Source organism: Saccostrea echinata, unplaced genomic scaffold, assembly GCF_033153115.1.
Source record: "Saccostrea echinata isolate AGI-Se365-2 ecotype Australia unplaced genomic scaffold, CSIRO_AGI_Sech_v1 ptg000047l, whole genome shotgun sequence".
Taxonomy (NCBI): domain Eukaryota; kingdom Metazoa; phylum Mollusca; class Bivalvia; order Ostreida; family Ostreidae; genus Saccostrea; species Saccostrea echinata.
In genome coordinates this window covers 4,717,539-4,739,112 of record NW_026889796.1, presented here as the reverse complement: position 1 = coordinate 4,739,112, position 21,574 = coordinate 4,717,539, and the positions used below count along the sequence as shown (strand labels likewise).

General features: G+C 31.5%; 1 protein-coding gene across 1 annotated transcript in view; it reads right to left on the bottom strand.

Moving 5' to 3' along the window:
• LOC133202446 (G-protein coupled receptor dmsr-1-like) overlaps positions 1-14,426 on the bottom strand; it is a 45,184-nt gene extending 30,758 nt beyond the window's left edge. Inside the window, exon 1 of the mRNA XM_061338271.1 lies at positions 14,369-14,426. The gene's annotated coding sequence lies outside the window, so the exon portion shown is untranslated. The remainder of the gene's footprint in view (positions 1-14,368) is intronic.
• Between the last annotated feature and the right edge of the window lie 7,148 nt (positions 14,427-21,574).

Genomic DNA, 21,574 nt, shown 5'->3' with positions numbered 1-21,574 from the left:
TAAAAATTTTACCGCTTATTGTGGCCCCATCCTAACCCCATGGTCATTATTTGAACAAATTTGAACAAATTTGTGTCTACTCTACCTGAGAATGCTTCCACAGAGGTTTCGTATTCTTTTCTTGCCACTTCTGGAGAAGAAGATTTTTAAAAGATGCCATTGCATTTTTTACTAATTCTTAATTATCTCCATTTGGAAGAGACCGTGGTACTTCAATTAATCAACATTAAATTCCTTTCATAAAAAGATACTTTTTGGCAAGTTTGATTGAAATTTGCCATGTACTTCTTGGGAAATTGAAAATGTGAAAAGTTTACAGACACGGACGCCGGACAAAATGTGATTAGAAACGCTTACTTGAACCATCGGCTCAGGTGAGCTAAAAGTATATGTTGTTGTGAAGGAATACCAGTTAAAAATTTTATTTTAGTAAAAAAAAAATATCCTCTTCATGATCAAATAATAATAAACTAAAAATATTTAATATCTTTTGATCAAATATCTTTTTAAAAAAAAGCACTGTTCCTTTAAGTAATATTTGATGAGAACAAGTTCTGCTGTTCAGTATAAGTTAAACATTACTTGTGAATGTAATGGCAGAGAAATATCGTTACAATACAATTGCATTATTCCTCTCTCTCTCTCTCTCTCTCTCTCTCTCTCTCTCTCTCTCTCTCTCTCCTAAACGACAGCGTGGAAGTTTTGCAAAAGCCAAAACACTGAAAAACCAATGAAATTAAAAAATCAAAAATTATTAAATTTTCCATCTCGACAAATTATTGTCAAAGAACTGTAAATCAAGGTTAACTTTCCTCATATAGGTCCTTTATAGGCATCTATACTTAGCCTATACTTAAAAATATTTTCTTTTTTTAGTAAATCTAAATTAAATTTATATTTTTTCTGGTCTGTTAAACAATCATAATGGAATGATGGTGAGATTTATCGACTGTTTTTGCATTGAACACACAATAAGTATGTAAAATGAAGACATTCAAAGAGTGATATTTAATTTATATCTTCCCAGTGATGTAGGGTAGGCATGCATAGTTAATATCAAAATATTTTTCCTCATAGCATACATTTCTTTGAAATTATTTTTAATAGCACTTTATAGGCATCTGTAAATTAACCGGTAATCGGATAATAATTACATAAACAACCAAACTGTGCTTAGAATTAGAAATACCTGCATGGTGAGATGCTGGTTGTAGGCTTATAAACCTGTTTCACACCTACTTCCTGCGAGAAAAATGTGCTTAAAGGCTAATACATTAGAGTTTTATAGTTTGATAGTAGTAATGTTGTATTATAAGCCTGCAGCTGCAGCAAGATGGTTTAGTTTAATGTTTGACGCTTCTGATAAATATGTTCGAAGAGCGTTCAAGAATGTTTGAACTTTGGCGAACCAGACATGTTCTTGTTGATGAATTATAAAGATAATTAACAGTGATCATACTCAATAGTCCATATAACAATAATAATTATAGGCAGAACCAACTCAAATCTCTGAAAAAAAGGTGGGATCAGGTGTCATGGAAGAGAAAGCATCCCTTGTCAACCTGTTACACCCGTCGTGTGCTCCTTTTCGTGATCGGATAGACTGGAAAATCTTTAGACAATTCAGTGTTTAAATAATGGCCTAACAATTTGAATGAATGAGGCCAGTCAAGATTTGATTTAACGACAAACAAACTCGATCATGGCATTTACAAAATATTGACATTAAACGAGAGTATTAACAACCTTCTATCATTTTTTTAACAATAGCCTGTTTCTCTTTAGAAATTGTTAGAACATGCACTTGCGTATCGAATAAACTGGAAGACATAAAATCCATATGCAGGTGATAATGGTATATTGCCATATTTTAAAGAGAAGTTGACGATGGAAAAGTTGAAGTAATCAAATATGAAACAGATGTGTCTGACTCTGTGGTGTCTTTTATTTCTAGTTAAGTGGGGTATTTTGAATGATACTAAATATGGTTAAATGATAAAACGTCGTTGATAGATCGAAATGTCAAATTGAAGGGCATAGCAAGAAACGTGTTCTTTTCATGTAGAAGTGTTTAAATAAAATCCGCTTCATATGAATACTTATAAAGGTATGCTAATAACGGGCCACAATTTTGCGAATTACATCATTCTACGACATATCAGGTATTGGTTATTATTTTGAGAAAAAAAAAAATTGTATACTCAGTATGTACTGAGCAGACATTTCTTCTTCAAAATGTTTTGCAAAAAACTAAGGCAAAATAATAATAATTAAGAACAAGGGTGAAAAAGACTGCATTTCTGCAAAATCTGTTGAATTGACTTTACAGAAAACGAATATCAGATCAGGAAAAATTCATGTTATGCATAAAATTTGATCTTTGATAAAATACATCTATGACAGCTTAGAATTATTTAAGACAATCGTTTAACCAAAGTTGACGAAAACATTTTTCATGCATAGATGAAAGATGGTCATAATTTAAAAGAAATGATTGTAAATTATTCAAAAAAATCCTTCAGAAAAGGAGCTGTTTGGCATTGCGTTTTTGTTTATGCTGTTAAGTCCTTGTATCCTGTTGTAAATAACTGCATTTATCTTGTATTTTCCATTTTGCTGTCATTGAAAATCTAAAATATAGATTATTCAAAAGGAAAAATATATAAATAATGATTGGCAAACAAATAGCCTAACACAAATGTATTGAAAAATTCATGCAACAAGAATGGATATATTTCATTTTGAAACATTTACTGATCATGGCTTAGCATTGGTCTGATGAGTATTGGTAAATTGAGTCAACGTTAAAAATCGGTTTAACAACATAGTTGAATATTTAATTAATATTTAATTACTGATTTCGCAATTTACATGCACACCTTTGTTGGTAAAGTCATAAATATCATGATATGATTTCTTATTTATTACAATTTTTCCGAATTGACTGGAGTCCATCATGAGGCAGGACATGCCCGGACGTGGTTGTGCGCGAATACCAGGATGACCTTGCTTATATAAAGACTTAAACTTGAATTCATCGTAAATAATCTATAGCTGTATAATTATGTTTAAAATATTGTTTATACTGATTTTATCTATACATATTTTCTATTTATATTTGTCTATATGCATGTATATATGTTAAATAGAACAGAAAATCTTGTGTCTGACTCAAGAGAACACAACGGCTGTCCTGGCAGAAACAGGGTTGGAAAAAAAGAGAAAATGCATATACATGAGGAAAAATGAAAAAGAGTGGTGAAAAGACATGGTCTCCCACTTGTATCAACCCCTGTTACTACACTTATATTACATCTCAGAAGATGCGTATATCCCCTCCAAACACATATATTTATTCGATTGCACATTTATAAACGATTGAACTCCTGTGAATAGCAAAAACATTGATTTATCTGTAGGTTTCGGAAGCTGAAAGAAAAAGTTGCTTTTGTGTCCCACGTTATACTTCAGACAATAAAGAACGAGGATGCTTTTGATTGGCATTCAACAGGAATCTACAGAAAATCGCTTGAAATATGGCTGATTGAGTCATTTGGTACAAAGCGTTACATTTTATACATTTTTTTTTCTAAAATATGCTACCTCTGGGTCGTCTCTCCACGATTTTGAAACGATGCATTTGAGTACATTTCAATTCAAAGAAACTAAAAACCATTTGCAAAAAAAAAAAAAAAAAAAAAAAAAAAAAAAAAAAATAGAAGACCTAGAGACCATAAGAATGACCCCCTCCCCAAAAAAATTCCACTTTGTTAATGCGTTGCATCATCGCCGTTTAAAAATGAATTATAAGGAGATCACGAACGGTATTCAAGCCCAAAGTTCATTTAAACAATACAAATCAGGAGCAGAGCAAACATGGACCTTTAAAACATTAGAGGTGCGATCAGGTGTCATGGAGGAGTGATCATCCCCTGCCGACCGGTCACACGCGCCGTGCTCTCCTTGTCATGATCGGGAAATGATAGGAAAATCCCTAGACAATTCAGTCGGTAAATAATGGTCTAACAATTACATGTAGTATAAAAACGTCATTTAGCATACAAATCAATTGTGTAACGATGATAGCTCAGTAGTATGCGTTACCAGTAGAGACTACAGAGCACTAAAGAATGGAAAAGTTTTTGGTTCGATCGACGCATTGGGCGTTTATTTAATATGTTTTTAAAATACAAAGAATCAAGTCAAGTTTTGACGCTGTTCACGCAGGAAAAAAGACAATAAAGGCAGGTGTGTCATACATGACTTTGTAGATAAATTATAGTTGAAAACATTTTACCACTGCTTTTTTCAATCTGTAAGCAAAAATGACTGCAGTTCTCGGAAAGATCACACTGCACGTGATTTGGAGTTAAATACCTCGTGCCATTATTGTACTATGAAATTTTAAAAAAGAAACAAATGATTCCATCAACATAACAATCTGAGTTTAACAATTGCTCTCTAAGAAAAAATAAATGCATGCAGTTTTAAGAATGAAATGCATTACAACTTAATTTGATCTACTTCTTCAAAATGTAACCAGTTATTTCTGTTCATATATAAGTTCTTAATGGCCCCTATTCAATACTTAGTAGGGAAATGACATAATAACATAGTGAAGGTAACAGGAACAGGAAATTGACAACGTGAACAAATCATTAATTGAATTTCTTTCTATTCATATGTTATCAATGGCTATGAAGTCGACGTTAGACATTCTTTTACTTTCAATCAATTAGTGAAACTGTCCTACATATTATCTCGCGACGTGCTGATAAATTTGTCTGGCAAAGTAATAAAACTGTATAAAAGGGTGCTATCAAATACGTAATAAACTTTCCATCTCATTCTAAAGCCTGTCCAAATGTAGATAGAATTCTGCTTACTCGTCCCAAGTGCTTCAACTTCTTGATGTTTGATTATCAAACATGAGAATAAATCGATAGATTTTGAGTTGGATAAATGATTTATCGTTTATAATGTTAGTTATTTGGCAAATTTCAACCATTACATTATTATTACATAAACAAGTAAGTACACCGCAGACCGAGAAGGTTTATTACAAATAACCGGAATATATCTACTTACATCCACAAATGTATATGATTCAGGAAATCGCCAAAAATAACGCAGGAGGAAATAGATTCTCTGCAACGAGAGATAACTCTTTAATTGAAAAATCAATGTTTCCGTCATAAAATTTATATATTTGTATACCAGTATAAATTTAAATCCCATCCTTGTCTCTTATTTTGTAAGAAAATTGTCATCAATGAGAGAAAAACCGTCTTAAGCGAGCAGAGGTCTCCCTCTCGTAATTTATACAATATGCATAAGGTTCCAAGTGTTCAACAGACAATACAGGGGTATAGCAAAGTATATTTATGAAAATGTGTATGCAAATAAAAGCATAAAATCAAACCGTGGTAGCAATGAAACAATGGGCCTGTTGCCTAATTCCTACTGATTTGTCCAATAAAATATGTATAAAGTAAAGTATAGCAATGGAACAGCAGGCGCGTAGCTGCCTATACACAAATACGTAAGTGCGTACACATCATTTTCAGAAAAAAAAATGATACGAAAAAAGAGAGAATTATTCGGAGAAAAAAAATTCAGTACCATCCAACAAATATTCGTGTTTCAAATTATTCTGTGTCATACTGTGTCTATTTAGATTTTAAATTATCATGGCTGTATGATAAAATTTGAAATCTTTTATTTAATAACTGACAAATCCAAATAAATCATTCATTATTTTGTCATTGTTCTATCATACATTGATATTTTTTTTTTTTTTAAATCTTTGAAAAAACAAATTTCAGCTACATCGTTGAATGCTATGATCTACTATTATGATTTACAATACGATATTTTTTTGTTCATAATTAAAATTTTGTATACGTGTTTTTAAACGTTAAGAATGATTATACGATACCAATTAATATATCGGTTAAATTTTAGCCTCAATTATATGTACAATAAGTTTCCATGGAATATTAATTTTCGTCAAAACAATAAATATTACTATGTCTTTTATTTCCAAAACAAAAAATAAATGGCATAATTTTTATATTTCAAGAAAATGAATGAAATATTTGGTAAAACTCCGGAGCTTCTGGGCCCTCACCAGCAGGCACGTAGTATCAGGGGAGCCTCCCCACTATTTATTCCCAAAACCTAACCTTTTACTATTGAAAAAATGTACATTGAAAGGGTGGACCCCCACTGTTTGTTGCACCATTGTTAAATCATGGTAATTTAGCAATGTATTAATAAAAAATTGGTTTGTGAAAGATAGACACCCCCCCCCCCTTCAACAAACACAAACACAACTTCGAATTTTGACAATCTTCCTTTTTCGTCCTTGCTTGACAAAATTTTTAAAGTTTTGTAATGCCGTTGTAATAATCCATTGTTAATTCACCTAAAATAATATTCTGAACATTAAATCCAACTCTTTTGTTAGTTGTTTTGTAAATATATGAACTAAGGTTTGTCCACAAGCAAAATTTTAATCTTTGTCGTAAATTTTTTTTAGTGAAGATGCCCACAAGTGAATGGCTTAATTCGTAGTCACAATGAGTATAAAAACAACGGCACTTGGCATGAAACATGTCAGTCAAAATTCGAGCCAACTATAGATTGGATAATAGATGGTGTTAAATTATTCTTGTACAAAATATACAAAAGCTTTACGTACAGCAAAATCAATAATTGATTTGGACAAAAGTTTATACAGGAATGTGAATTTGAAATATTTATATTTCATTCACTATATTTTTACTGCTATTGAATCTCTGGAAAACATCTGTATCAAAATTTCTAATGGAGTTAGTCAAATTTACTTATTTCTGCTTAACTTGATCAATCATAAATGATAAATCGAACGATCTCTTGTCCTTTCTGGGACTCTACAATTTATTCTTTTCTCCTCTCCTTATCATTATGTTGTAGGTTAATTAAACTAGAGAGGGAGAGAGAGAGAGAGATAATTGCAGTAGTGGGTTCATAAAAGAAATGAAATGATTATAAAGACTATCTCGACAAATCAACGGACATCCCCTCCCCTCCCCTCCCCCATCTAATGTTTTATTAATAGAACCTTGGATTTAGGTAATAAAAAGGGAAAACCTTTTTTTTCAATTACATCCAAAAATGTCAACAAATGTCAACAGAGACACAATTCACACTCCAAAGAGGATATTTTGATACTCAGGCTAGACAGTTACAAATCCCAACTGATTCTGCATTAATCCTGTAAAGTAAATATTATATTATCAAAAAAAAAAAAAATCTCCGACTCTAAGCTTTAAGTTATTGACTTTATATGGACGATTTTACAACAGCCATTAATCAAATGATGTAAGACTATTTAATTGTTTGTAACTTTTACTTGTTGTTTATCATTTTCTTGCACTAATTCTCTTAACAGTCGTTAAAGTTTATCATTTAGCTAAAATCTATTGTCGAAATACAACTACTACCGTATTGTGTATTTTTGGATTGTTTTACATGCGGAATAAATGGGTTTGAACTTATTTGGCTTTCTTTCTGGAATAATGGATTTAAAACAATTTATTATTTCAACTGTAACGAAACATCCGTATTTTGCTGGATAAGAGTCCAAATATTATTTTTTTCTTTTTTTCAAGTTCAAGGTTTAAGGTGGAGTCATAGCAATTAAAACAAAACTAGCGTGAAAAATGATTACTTTGCGAAACGAATTCCACTGGAATTTTACATAAAATTAGAACACAGCGTTATATCTTTGGGCAATTCCACAATGATGCATTTTTATGTACACAACGATCTCTCATGCAGTAATGATGTCATAGTTTTTCCTGACACCAGAGACGAAACTAGTCTAAGGTTGTCTGAACAGCATTAATATTGCATTAGGAAAGCAGACATTTAACTATATCAAAAGCATTTAAACTTGAATTAAACAAATTCAATAAACTTCTTTTAGCAATATGACTGGAATCGACGCAAATTAAATTAATGAGACAAACACATATTTCATTCTTTTTTATACGTGTTAGCATTTTTTATCAGCAAAACATTTCTTAGATTATTGATCATCGGTAAAACATTAAAAAAAAATTCAAAGCTTCAATCACTTTGTCTCCCCAAATCAGGGTTATCGTGAGGATACAATGTAAGAAATGACCAAGTCCTCGGTAGCTAAGATCATGTATTCATTTAAGGAATCTTTCTTCAATATTTCAAACTTGTTTCGATGCGTGTTATCATACAAAAATAATGCTTTTCAGAATGTCATTTAACAGCTGTTCTTACTAGAGGAAAAAAAAGTACGTATGTATAGAATATAATTTTTAAATGATAGTTACATTAAAAAAAAACAAAAAAATCACGCTTTGTGTTTTATGATTGACGCAAAAATTGATGTTGCTTACGTTATGGCACAGCTTGTTTAACTGAGGGGGATAATACTGACATAAAAAAGAGGAGGCCAATGGAGTACAATATATTTAACATCTACATTTACTGACTCAGAAAAGGGAATCAAAGTACAAGTTTAGTAGGAAGATACTTGAATAATAAACCTTGAAAATTTAGTCCAGAGGAAACATGCCTTTCATTGATTTGTGTGAATTTCTTTTGAAAAAAAAAAAAAAAAACTTCTTTACATTTAATACATCATTGTGTTAAATTATACTTGCCTTGACCTTTGTACAATAGAAAAATATAAATTCAATGTATTTATTCTCGAAATTTCTTACATTCTAATAAATGCTATTTTTTTTTTTAATTTAGAAAATTTTAACACGTTTTACCTCGCATAAATGTGAAATGGTCATAATCATTCCTTGTTCTTTCACCAATTAACCTGACTCCAAAGATGCATGTCCATATACGTATATAATCGTTTTTCTCGTACTGTCCTTTATCAACATATTCTTGTATGTATTAAATATAAAGTTTATAGATTGAAAAAAAAATCCATCAAATTATTGAGTCATGTAAAAGAGTTGACTGGCGGAGAGATCACATTCTGTTGCATACAGACATGCAAAAAGAAATGGTGATAACTACTATATGCAATCATATATTTGGTACTAATTAATCCACAATTTTCCTCATTAAAAATTCCTTTACATACCATACTGAAATATAGTAAAATTATGGTCATATATGTCAAAACAGCTGGATACAACAAGAACATGTAACTAGAATTCAAACTCGGACGGTTTCTGTCAATGACCGAGGATGAATCCCACTGGGGTGTAAATCGTCGCATCCCTCTAGTTTGAATTAGATATATGTTCAAAGTGATCACTTCAGACACCAAAACAACCATCTAGCCATTATTTATAGTAATGTCCGTTTCAGTTTTAAATACATTGTTTACCTAATGCATAATTGTAGAGTTTCTTTTCTTTTAAGGTTTTAGAATGATGTTTATCTTGTATATCTTTTTGTTTAAGCACATACAAGATTAATTTATCAATTTGAGATTATTGACCTTTGTTGTATATCAAAACTATCCATTAACATCTTCGAAGCTGCAAATAGGATGAACTGGCCCATTTCTTGCTTGTCCAAAGTTAAAAAACAATAAAATGCTTTCTTTGGTTGCTAATATGCGAATTCATGTTGCAGCTGTTGCAGAAAAAAAATACATAACATTTGTAAGGGGTTTGTGTATTTTTTTTTCCAATAGCTGCAAAGTTAATTCCCATACTTACAAACTAAGAGAGATTTTACTGTTTATATTTCTGTCTGTATAATTATATAAAGTAGTTCAAGTACTTTATATATTGTATAGATGAAGTGTATGTCATTGTATGGTTTCATTTATGGAAAAGCCTTGGCCAAGATAATTATATATGTGGTTTGCTTAGCAGCGTTAAAGTATTGATAAAAGACCATAGTTTTCATCAGAAATAAAGAAGATATTCAGTGGATGTAAATATATGGGCATAAAAATCCCATCCTTGCTTCACCTAAGACAATTAATAAAAAGAATTTACATTTTTTTTTTTTTTTTTGAGATAAGTAATTTTCGATTTCCTACCTTTTCGAAATCAATTCAGAATCCACAGGATTATCACAGAATTTTTAGTATTGATACACTCTGTTTATTAATAATCTTATTGTATTAATCAATCATCTAATGATGTGAAAATGTCAATGGATTTCACACACCGCCTTGATAGCTCTAATCGCTACTCACTAAACCACAGAGCGTATGTAAATATCAAATCCTATTTAGTCGAGCGAGATAGGTAAAATCCCAAGAGACCTCGAGAAGACTTACATTTGTACTACTTGTGCCAACTTTCTCTAATGAGAAATTGGAATTGGACTGTAACGATATTGCTTAATTCTATAAATACCTTATTTTAAAAATCATGAAAAGAGATCCTGGATTCACCTTTTAATTGAGGACTAAATATTCTCCAATACACACTTTCTCCTATCTGTCAACTTTCTGTACCCTTAATCAATAGAACGATACCAAAACTTAGTCAGGCACCAAATTGGTTATTAGCATATCTCATTTATAACTAAGAGCATAACAGAGAATAAGCAGTACATAAAGGTGATTTTTCACATTCTCTATGGTATTTTGTCTGCTAGCCTTGCTGAGACTTCTGTGTCCAGGACCAGAAAGAATTAATCAATCTCTAGAGGGTGTGTAATGGGGTTTTTAAAACTAAAATGCAAAAATATCTATATTCATTCATCGGTAAATAATGTGCTAGAGTATAAGTATTGTTTTCGAAGATTTAAGAACTTATCGTGATACGCTCTGGGTCGAAGGATTATGGACAATATTGTTTTATGGACCGTGTTTTTGTTTGCAACCTTGGTTTTTTTGCAACCTTTGGCAACATAGATTTCTCAAATGTGAGTCGGTGTTGGAAATAAGACTGTAATGATTAAAGGTTTTATACTATATCTGTTTGTATTTCAATTTTTTTTTAACACTGTATGAGAAAAAACACAAACTCATGTTTGGTACAATGACAGCCTATGACCAGAGGATAAAACAAGATTTTGACACAAGGCCTAAGAAAAAGGTGAAGGTTACAGACACTCATAGTGTTAAATTCTTCTCATGTCTATGATATCATGGTAGTTTGCATAAAGAAAGAGTATATCAGGACCTTAAACAAAGGTCATTAAAATAACGTTACAATCGTTCAAATTCAAAGTGTGATATTTGTAATACTTGATAATTGTGTAAAGAATTCTGAAGCAAAAGTTTCATATCACTGTGGGGATGTATTAGGGTCATTTGAAAGCCATGAAAAACAACAGTGTAAATGATTCACATGTTAAGTTCTGAGACATGTATAATTTTCTCCGATGACATTTTAGTTTGATGAGTGCTACTTGAATGATGCATCAGTCCCAAAAACAAAATGGAACTCAAGTTTGGTACATTAAATATAGTAACGTGAATAACTACAGCGACTTATGATAACTGCGAGTGAAAACCTAACATTTCTTATTTACAAATTGATATAGTTATTACAGAAAGCGTGCAGCTTACTAATTTCTTATTGCAAATTGCAAAAATTTGCAAATGACGACAGCTCCAGGTGGTACTGGGCGTGTGACAATTTTTTACCGTATACATGTATATGTCACTTACAGAATATCTTTTTCGATACTTTTAATGCCTGAAAACTCGCTACATGTTGTCATTACTGTCCGCAAATCCACTAGCCTACACAGGAACAAACTGGTTTGTAGGCATTTGTGTTACATATACCATATCTTATATTCTTCAAGATACTGCATTTCTTAAATTTCAAAAAAGTTTCAAAATGCTGTAATTCCATCCTTCCACTGACCTTGATGTAATTCACAAAGAAAAAGAATTTTAGACACTTCGAGCTAATTTACTATAGTATAACTCTATCTCTATTAATTCTTCTCCTATGGGAGGAAAAATGTAGCAACTTCTAATAAATTTCTCCTCCATAAAACATTCAGAGAAAAACAACTGAGTTTATTTATAATGTAATGAAATTGAAATAATTATTTGCAGTCTTCAGCAAATTATTTCCTAGCGCTATCTCTTTCTTCATCCCTCCCACTCTGAAGCTACAGCGACTGATAAATGACGATGGCAAATTGCATCCATTTCTAGTTCTCGCAGAGCCCGATAATACTAAATGGGAAACATTTCTTTTGCGTAATTTACCAAATACATCTTGCTAGATGTATTCTGTGAACTTGTATCACTCTAAGAACACATTTTATCGGAACAGTTATGAGGGGAGCTAACTCCTGATTTATGGAGGTTTCTCTGTTTTATCTTCTTTGTATTACTGCACAAACTCAGAGAACGTCAGTATAAATGTTTCAATAAAATGACGATGAAGAAAAGAACTTGGTCGTTTTTCTTGGAAAGTTATCAAATTATTTCAACCTTGGTTTATATGAGGCTCGTGATCAATATAAAACGATCGAAGCTAGATTACTCCGAAAAATTTTGAATAACTTTCTTTTGTCAGAAGTTAAAATAAGATTTATTAACTCTGAGTTGCCTGATGGTTTACGAGAATTAAGTTTGCATATCTTCGATCCCATGTATATGATTCCATAAAGTGAGGCTCTCAAAGCAAAGGTTTTGTTCTACTACTAGCTACTAGCTTGGGTACATGGTAAACGTTACACATTGCGCTATAGATAAGTTTCCCTAACATCTGCTTATTTAATAAATATTATCGTGTTATCAAATTAAAAAAAAATATTTTATAGGTTCTCATTTGGACACTTTCAACAAAAAATTCCTTGTTGGTCATGTTACATTTTTAATTAAAATATTGCTTATTACTTTGCATAACTTTTATAAAAACATCAAAAAAATACCAAAATGTAAAATTATTTACATCCACTTGATAAATCGGTGAAAAAAAAAAAAGGAACTAAAAGATTTTCAACCATTGTTATCATGAAATGTACCAGGAAAGTAAGACATAATACATACATAATCAATCATATCTGTACATTTAATATTTGTGCCAATAAACCCATTTTACAGAAGTTTTTTTTAGAATATAATTCTATGGTAAGAACTTACTTTATCTCCCTCTCGTCTCACTATGACCATTGGAAACAATTTTCTTCTACATTATAAAATAGTTGTTAACTTTGGCGTATCCTACAAACAATAAAAGTATTGTTCGTCGTCGTTTGTCGCGCTTTTCTTCGCAACCACGACAATCATTGTAAATGATTGATGAATTCAAAGTTTAAGAATTCTTTTTAGACTTTCTTATTAGAATTATTTTGGACTGATGAATTAAGACTATTTCTGTTTTAGTAAACGGCAACCCTTTCTAAAGATAATAGTGTTGCACTCTTCTCTTGTTTGTCTTTTGTTTTATTTTTGCTTTTCCTAACATGCAAGAAAAGCATTAGGTTAGAAGAAATGTCACTGTTTATTTATTATTTGACCCGAGAATCCATTTTGAAATGACATTTAGCAAGTCAACTGTCTGAGTGAGCTGCCGAGATTGGATTTTATTCAGCGCTAGAGGATCAATATATTCGGAACCTATAGACAAAACTAACTGGGAGTCAATTTAAATGTATCTTTTATTTTACGTTTTTCAGTTTTTAATAATCTGTAAACCACTCTCTACTTGTCAGAAGCTCAAACCTGTATTTTACGTATTTGAAAACAACCTCGAGCAAGGCAGTTGTGACATGAACATTTGCAAAAATACCTAACATCAAAATGTATCATTTATACCTAGCAAATTAAGTCGACAGTTAAAAGAAAGACAAAATACAACAGATTTTTTCATCCGAAGACACTATTTTATTGTCAGATTCGATCAATGCAAATGAATAATGTCCTTTCTAGATGAATTTTCAGATTATTGTGAATAATTCAAATTTGTGTTATTATACTGCAAAAACGAGGCTTTTATTTCTTGAAAAGGCCCTGTGGCCATGAGGAGTACAGCATTCAATGGTTCTGCAATTGGAAGTGCTTATGAATTGAGTTACTTGGATTTATATCTGTTTTAGAGAGGGATCTGGGTAGATATAATCTACTGATATTGAAAAGTGGTGAAACTTCCTTTTATATCATGCCCTACACTTGCTAGTCAAAATAGCTGTCGCTGGCGTAGACTTTCTATATTTTTGTTTTATTTCCAGGTGCCTCTAGATCTGCCACCAGTCAGCCGTTGCCGGAGGGTATTTTCTTTTATCCTTTGACTTTTATTTCTAACCTTAACCCTAACGCCCTAACCCTCAAATCTAGTGTTAACCCTAACCTTGACACCCGTAGCCTAACCCTAAGTCTAACCCTAACACTCTAACTCTAACCCTAACCTACATTACTTCCTAGTATTTTCTGTGAATATTTTACCTGATTCATGGAGATTCTAGCAGTAGTCTTGCTGTAATCTCGCCAGAATTCCTAAGAAATCCTCAGGCATTATTTTTTGCTGTACACTGAAAAATAAAAGATACTGAACACATTACTGGGGGTCAAATTTGGCGTGCTTGATTTAGCTTAAATGAGTGTTAGCTAGTGTACGCCAAAAATGAAGCACTGTATAATCAAGTGCAGTTTACAAAATGCATAGGTTATGTATCTCGCCAATATGAGGTTCACAGGATATTTTAGGAATGACTCTAATTCTTGGCCAAATTATTCGAGAATAACCTGGTTTGGGTCAGTTTACGCTTTATAATCCGCGAAGCGGATTATAAAATAGCGTAAACTGAACCAAACCAAGTTATACTCGAATAATTTGGCCAAGAATTAGAGTCATTCCTTATAATTTAATTTTAAAATCATTAAATAACTATGGGTGTAAAATTTCGTTGCTTTTTATTAGTTCAAATTTGCCGTTCAATAATACAACCGTAGTAACGGAAGTGATGGGAAGCGAGGGGAGGTAAAAACTGATACATAGGCCTAGCAGCCTTGTTGTTTGTTTACATGTGGTAAGATCGAATTATTGTTTGAAGTTAAAGGTACATTTGTTAAATCTGAAATTTTCCATGAAACCCGAGGACTGGATATGAGAGGATTGTATGGATACAGATGATTCAGCTGGTTGTCAGAGGGGTGTGTCCCCATACCAAACCAGGTTATACAGAAATAATTTGTGTTCTTGTTTGGATATTAACCAATCAGAGGCTAGAATACAAACGAAATTAAATTATATCTTTATATCTTTTAATATATCTGTACCTGATCCCGAAATGTGTACTCGCCCATTATTGAAAAGGGCATTTATATTTCTTAAGTCTAGATCTGTACTTATTAGATTTGAATCAAACTTAAGTCCATAGAGATATTGATATATCATTGTTAAGATTTTTAACTTTGCTTTGTTTATAACTTCAATTTCCATACTATATACCATTGCTCTTGACTTGAAAAAAAAATGAAGAATTGAAATTGCAAATAAATGCCTGGAAAAAAATGCATTTTCTGACTGAAAGTAAGGATAAGTAGGTTATTTTGACTCATACATGTACGAAAATTCATAAAATCAGCTAACACTTCGCGCACGCTATTTGGGTAAAATGAAATTCGGTAAAGTTGAATGAAAAAAGGTGAAGAACATTAGTTATACTAGTTATCAATCTCTTAATTCCTGTAACAATACAAAGCATGAACATCGCAAAACATGGACCCCTGAAAACATCAGAAGTTGAATAAGGTGCCTTATAGGAGTAAGCATACCCTTTTGACTGGTCACACGCACCATGAGCCCTCTGTATTTATCAGGTAGAGTAATCCATAAATTAGTCAAAATTAGTATGAAACTAAGATACGTCCGAATAATAAGTTTTATTTGCAAGCATATCATTTGATAAATGCTTTTATCTAAATGTAGAATTAAAGGTTACAGCAAGAGATTTCTTCTTCTCATGTAACTGGTCACGGTAGCCTAGAGGTAGGGCGTTCGCTTTATGATCGGAAGGCCCTGGTTCGATTCTTGTTCCCTGCGCCGCGTCAAACCTAAGACGTAAACATAGGTAGTGACCGTTCCAAGCGCCCGGCATTAAAAGTATAGGTCGCGGATCTTCGGATGGAACCTTAAAAACCGAGGTCCCACGTCACGGTAGGCGTTGGCACGATAAAGAACCCTCACTGTTCGATGGCCCTGAGTGACGAGTATAGGTCTTAATTTGAAGCCCTTCACCCGTATATGGGGACATCTCTATATGAGTGAAAAATTCTTGAATGGGACGTAAAACAACATACAATCAATCACTCAATCAAACTTCTCATGTAAAAATGTTTCAATAAATTCTGCTTCATAAGAATATCGAAACATGTCGAATAATTAAGGATTAGTAAAACTATTAGTGCCCAACATGGTCTTCAAAGACTACTTAGATATTGTCAATGACAGTCAGTGACAAGCATCTTTTATTATATTAATGTCAGAGCACTTATGTGTAGAATCAGAAGGACCGATTGCTAACAAAGTGATTGTATAGATGACCAATCAAAAAAGATGTGAACATTTCCAAGTTGTGCTTTTATTGAAGAAGCAGTTTCCTATGTTGTCAAAAGTCTGGTCTTTCATTTACCATGAAGAATGGAAAGACTTTAAAAACACTAGTTGATAAAACAGAACTATGAACAATGAATTAGTAGTAGTATATTGAAATTTATTACATTTTCAACAGTGAAATACTGTGATTTATTTATTGAATAAAAGTGATATTCTCTCACAGTGTGAAAGGATATCAAAATGATATTCTCTCATAGTGTGAATGGATATCAAAGTAAGTAAAAAATAATTTCTGGCCTGTCAGAGATGGTAACTAAACATCTTGATAGAGCTAAAACTGCAAATTTCTTCCCAAATATGTTGCTAAAATCCTTGCTATGTAATGTTTTCAATCTCACAACTGCTAAGCTATGACGCCTCAACCCCTCAGCTATGACGTCAAGCCTAGCTATGACACTGTGTTAAGAAAAGACAGAGGCAAAGGGAAAATCAAAGAAAATGTACATGTAATAAACAGAAAATTCAATGTTTTGTAGATGAATATGGAATTTATTTCACTCGTGAGACAGGATTTTTTTATATTTTCACTCGTGCTTCGCACTCGTGAAAATATAAAAAAAAAATCCTGTCCCACCCGTGAAATAAATTCCATATTCATCTACAAAACATTGAATATCCTCTATTTATACAATACATAATTGTTTAAAACACAGCGTTTTCTCCATTGCAATGATAATGATTATTTTCAATATAACTCATTGCAAAATTGTTAGATGAAAGGATCCGCAATAATAATGTTGAAATAGTGCATATAGCTTACAATTAATTAGCATGAATTCAATGTTGGTTATCGAAATTCTTTACATTGACTTATATGAATAAGTTGTCTTCATTTAATTGCGCTTTATGTAATAACTATTACAATCTTATTCATCTATTTTAAAAATAAGAAATTAAAAATCTATTAACATTTTCATTTAATTGCGCTTTATGTAATAACTATTAAAATACTTAGTAGTTATCACTTGTCCTAGACGACAGTGCTGATGTCTGCTTGTTGACCCAAATTACATGCAACAGCAATAACAAATTTCATAGGCATAAAAGAGTTTCTTGATAACAAAACCCTTCTATTAAGCAGAAAATGATCGCTTGGGATCATGATAAAGAACACTGCCTCAAAGATTTATAAGAAGATCTAGTGGAAGTCAAGGGAAACTTAATGGCACCCTCACGAGATGAACTTTATCAGAACCCTTTTTCTTTTAATCCCCTTTGAATGCATTGACGAATCTGTTCTTGTCATCCACTGACAAGACATACTTTCTGTCGCCTTAATAACCCAACAGTGAGGCTTATTGTGTTTTTATTCAGAATGAAATATTCCTTTAGAGTACCTACTGTTTAAAAGGGTTAGATATTAAATAAATTTACCCATGGCATTTCTTCAAAGTTCATCATTATAGTTAATCATATTATATAGGAAAAATTATCAAATCTCAAATATATTTTCAGAAAATGCGAATATACTCACCAGCTATGCATTTTCTAACTGAAAATTGATCAACAAATATATTTTAAGATAAAAAGAAATATAAGTATTCAGGTATTTGGAGAAAAATGCATCTTTTTATGCTTAATGTACAGTATTTTGTTGTTCTATTTACTTCAATTGTTAAAGAATACATACATGTAGTGTAAAAAGTTTGTGCTAGCATTCCTAGACATCATATATCACGTCTAATTTCATATCCTTCTAATAAGCATTATCATCTAACTAGATTAAAGGAAATTCGATGTCTTTAAAAAAAGTTTTTTTTTTCTTCTTTTATTGGGTACAAATGTTAACTTTTTTTAAGACCGTTTCTAAGACTTCGAAGGACCTTGAATCATATTGAGATGCATAAAATCAAAATTGTTGCACAAAAAGATCTCAAATTCAAGCTTCATTTTGAGTCTTTTTAAATAAAATAATAAATGTAAGAGTTACCCTTCCTGTCTGAGGATCGGATATCCTTAAATCTAACAGGTCTATCATGCATGTATAGCGATGGTTAAGGTCACTGATGAAATATCGAAATTTCATTCATGACTTTGGAACCCGTTAACTAAGGTATTGTTAGGCTAAGGAAGATGAAGAAATATAAAATACGAGTGTATCATCCAGAACAATTATACATTAAAACCTATTTGAAAGAAATTGACATCATTGAAAATTATTTGTTATCAAAATTCCAACAACCAAGAGTGACGTTCTGAAATCGTTTGATTACTTTGAATATAAGCCGTTTTTGTCTATCCATTATTTTTTTTCAAGAGAAGAGATTTCAGTGCTTATTTAGAAAATTGTGGCCCACAGGTAAGTTAAAATATTATAATCAGACAATATCCTATGTTAACAAGTACTTTCGCGTCCAACGTCTTTACATTTCGCCGAAATATTCAAATATGGAATCACAGAAAGATCCCTGCTCAAAGTAGGATTCATTTTAGTAGAAGAATATAGTACATGTACCTTCGTATTATTTTCTTTTATTTATTATATTTCTTTCTTTTAATACTAATTATTTATATATAATTCGATGTTGACTTTTTACAATGAACAGAACGTAATTTATTCATGTAAATTGATACATATAGAGTCACATGTATTGTCATCTATTTCCTTTACACGTCTCATTATTATATAGTCTAACAAAAAAGGTGTTCATCTGCAAATCACAGTACCTGACATGATTCTGTTTTCATCAAAACAGAAAGATTTACAGCACTTTCATGCAGAGTGTGTTTTACATAAAACTTGGAATTGTTATGACCAAGTGTTTTTATCTACAGAATTGTTTTATTCAGTCAAATGGGCTAACGTCGAATTTTTCGATGAGTAAATTAGATCATACATGTCGATAAAAATATGACAAGAAGAATAATTGATCTCCAGTGGGATTCCTTAAGCGCATGTTGGTAGTGAACATGGACAATCGATGGTTAAGTGTTTGGCAAAACCCTCTATTCAAGGGTGAGGCAATATTTTCTCAAGATGAAAAGTCATGGAAAATGGTTGTAGGATAACATAACTTTTGTTTTCTGCAGAAAGCTTCATTCTCTTTTGGAACTTCAGTGAGATGTGTATGTTACAATAAATCAAGCTCATAATTTCAATGTCAATGGGCAATTCAATGTTCAAATTTTCCGAGCTATTATAGCATTGCCTCATCTGTTTAATAATTGAGAAGTTGTACTGTATAAAATAGGCTTCTTCAGGTATTTTCTTTCTACAGCTTAAGTGTACCATAAAACAAAAATGTACCCTGGATGGTTATTACAATAATATAGCAACTGTTTTGTATATTGTTTGTGGAACTCCAATAATCTCAGCTTTTACGAGTAAGGTGTTTTACTGTTAGCCTAGGGTCCAAACTTGTATTGTTCAGTTTGTTTACCAACACTAAATAAATAAAACGCAACACTGTTTCGGTTATTTTTACTGGCAGATACGTCAGCTGTATATAATTATGCCATACTATCAGATAGACAATATCTCAAAAAAATAAGAATATAATATGATATGACGCTTTTATGTTAGAGTGTCATGGAGTGTCGTGGATGATTCTTTAATTATCAAATAAAGCAGCTTTTAAATTTAAAATCACAGGCACATTTTATTTACTTTTGTATACGACTTCTGTTATAATTTCAAAAATGTGACATAATCCTTGAATGCTTATGCACTTACTTATACTTTAATTCAAACACTGAACATTTTCTTTGATTTTGCAAGTAAAAAAAAAATAAATACGATTAAAATTATTATTTCTAATTTGAGCAGAAGATCGATGATTCTTGAGTTTGTTTTGTAGTCACGTGATGCGCTGACGTCATCTGCGCGAAGACTTCAAAAATCAGGCTTTATAAACATACAGAAAACGGTCACTAAAGAATCATTACTTGTAGCAAAAAATATTATGATGTATGTTTTGGAGTTCATAAAATCAATGGTAATGGAATAAATAAAATCATATGTAACATGCATTTTACTTGAAATTAAAAAACAACCACAAAAAATTCTAACATTTTGGAAAGTGAAGTCAAACTTGTGAATTGGAATAGAATAAAAAAAAAACATTCAAACAACATATTTTGTTTTAACTTTTAAATCCTTTCTCTTTGAAACAAAAGGGACATTTAGAGTGTAATCTTTTGAAAACTACATTTGTATAATTATATGAGAAGCATGCAAAACGGGGACAAATCAAAATCTTCTGAGAGCAAATGGATAAGAGCATATTCATGTAGCTTTAATTAGCCATTTAACTACAATTTATTACAATTTCAAATATTGCAATCAAATTTTAATTTTTTTAAGGTTTCTGAATTCAAACAATACTTGTACATTTGTCCCCTTATGTCAACTTATGATGAATTATTACAAATGATTTTCCTAGCCTTATGACATACAATTTTTGAAAGGCCAATGCTTGATATGCTATTTAGTCATATATTAATACTTTCAATCATAATGGTTTTTATTCAACTCAAAAATGAAAAAAAATACTGATTAATGTCCGTATTTTACTTATTTTTAAAACTAAACTTTGTTACACGTTATAATCATCAATTATACTTTAGTCAAAGTGATAATTATATAGAAAAAGATTTTAAAAAGAAATAAGGGGAGGGGCGAAGAAAGAAAAGATTGCTCCGGGACAACTTAAAATCACTCCCTAGCTGTCAGTGCCATAACTCTGCCTGAATCTTGCATTCAACCATTGTAGAAAGACTATGAAAAAAAATAACAGGTCGCAGAAATCGATTTAAAACTTGGTCAACTTCTGCTTTCAAATGTTTTTAAGAAAAAAATGAAAGCAGCCTGTACTCAATTTTGATTTTATAAAAGGGGATCGGTAAACATAAGTGTTCTTTTGCACAATATTTCTTTCAGTTTCCTGTTTCCTTGTCTTCTTATCTTTTTTATCATTGACCTCTGATTTTGCCTATTGCTACAAAATAGAAAAATAAATTTCTTCTTATATTTTATTATTATATAGATTTTCCACACTGATACCTCAAGACTGCCTAAGTTTTGATTATTTTTT